Source organism: Geospiza fortis, unplaced genomic scaffold (assembly GCF_000277835.1).
Source record: "Geospiza fortis unplaced genomic scaffold, GeoFor_1.0 scaffold98, whole genome shotgun sequence".
Lineage (NCBI taxonomy): Eukaryota > Metazoa > Chordata > Aves > Passeriformes > Thraupidae > Geospiza > Geospiza fortis.
The window spans coordinates 10,476,164-10,477,823 of NW_005054306.1; the positions used below are offsets into that span (position 1 = coordinate 10,476,164).

Sequence of the window (1,660 nt, forward strand, 5' to 3'; positions counted from 1 at the left end):
TGCAAATGTCCTACTACAAAATGAGTTAAAGCAAAAGGAAATGCTTGTTTTGTTCCTATTCTGTAAAACCATATATATGCCTTTTCTGGGAAGGTAGTCAACACTGGAAATTAATTTTAGCTGCTTCTAAAATTGCCCATCATTTTCTGACATAGAAAGCAGCAACTTCTTCCACCAACTTGGTAAGGCATTTCACTGAGATCAAAGAGGGAGAGAAGAATCTCAGAGCCCTACACATTTCTAACTAACAGGTAAACTGTTAATTATAGGGGAAAGTGCAGGATGAAATAATATAATTGTGACTTTCAGGATCTTAGGAGATCCACTGAGCCATTCCCCTTGCTCAATTTGAGAAACCTGATAACTTGTCCAGCCCACTCTTAAGAATCTCCAGCCATAGGAATGCAATAATTCCTTGGGTGGCCACCTGTGGACCTGTGTTTAACTATAATTTGGTGGCACATTTTCTTTATATCTAAAGAGTGACAACAGTCCTTTTGACTGTTTTCCTTCTGCCTTAGAGCAAAGGTGATCTCTTCCCTTTGAACCTCCTTGAAGCCTCTTTTTCATAAAAAATATAGTGGAGGACCTTTCCCACGAGACGCTCCTGTATGCAGTGGAGGGCAGCCTAGGCTCTGGCACGCCCTGGGAAAGGCAGCCAAAGCCATTATTTCCCGTGGTGCTTTTGCATCAGGCACCCTAAGGAGAGCCTGGCTCTATCCCCTTGGCACCTCACTTCAGGTACCTGTAGGCACTGATGAGGTCCTGTCTCAGCTGTCTTGGTCAAGGCTGAACAGGCCCAGTTTCCTCATCCTTTCCTTATAAGAGAGATGCTCCAGCCCCTACTGGGTCCTTGCTGCTGCGGTTCAAGGCTTCATGATAGCAGTAAGTGACCATTCACCTGTGGGGGGGAAGGTGTGGGAGCACCCTAAGCTGTTAGAGAAGCCAAAAGAAAAAAAAAAAAGGCGTTATGTTATTTCTAAATGCATGTGACCCTCTAGGCAGGCCTCTGCTGACTTCTAGAATCCCTGTGGGTGGGCATGGGGTGTCTATAAGCAGTGCTGTGACTGACTGAAAGATTTCCAGGCACCTGCTAACGCTACACCTTCCCCTGCCCACCAGCACAGGGCGCTGACACTTCCTGCACGATTCGTGCCCTATTTCTCCAGGCTGTCAGGTGCGTCTTACAACTCCCGCGCCTCGGGCTCGCACAGCAGCCGGTCGATGGTCCCAGAATTGTAAGGGCAGAAGGAGAGGGGACGGAGAGAATCCTAAAACAAAACAGAGATGAAGGGGTGAAGATAGAAAAACTGAGTTTTCCCTGACCGGGAATCGAACCCGGGCCGCGGCGGTGAGAGCGCCGAATCCTAACCACTAGACCACCAGGGAGCCTTACTTCGTTCTTTCCACTTCTTTGTAAAGAAGCAATGACAAAGGAAACTTCCCGTCGACTTTCGACCCCCTTGCGCCGCTGCTTTTTCTTTGTGCTCCCATTTTCCAGGCAGTACCAAGTCCTGGAAGCAGCTACATGTGGAGAAGGACGTTGTATTCCACTCCACGGAAGTGAATAGCGGCGGCAGGCTGGGGAAGAGAGGGGGCCGCTCAGGCGAGGCTGGTGAAGGGCCCTGGCCGTGGGCGGGAGGCGGGATGGTGGCTGGGG

The 1,660-nt window shown here is 49.5% G+C and overlaps 1 non-coding gene across 1 annotated transcript; it reads right to left on the reverse strand.

Annotated features, from left to right (window-relative positions):
- Positions 1-1,317: 1,317 nt before the first annotated feature.
- On the reverse strand, positions 1,318-1,389 carry TRNAE-CUC. The gene has a single exon. It is a non-coding gene; the product is annotated as a tRNA-Glu (tRNA).
- Between the last annotated feature and the right edge of the window lie 271 nt (positions 1,390-1,660).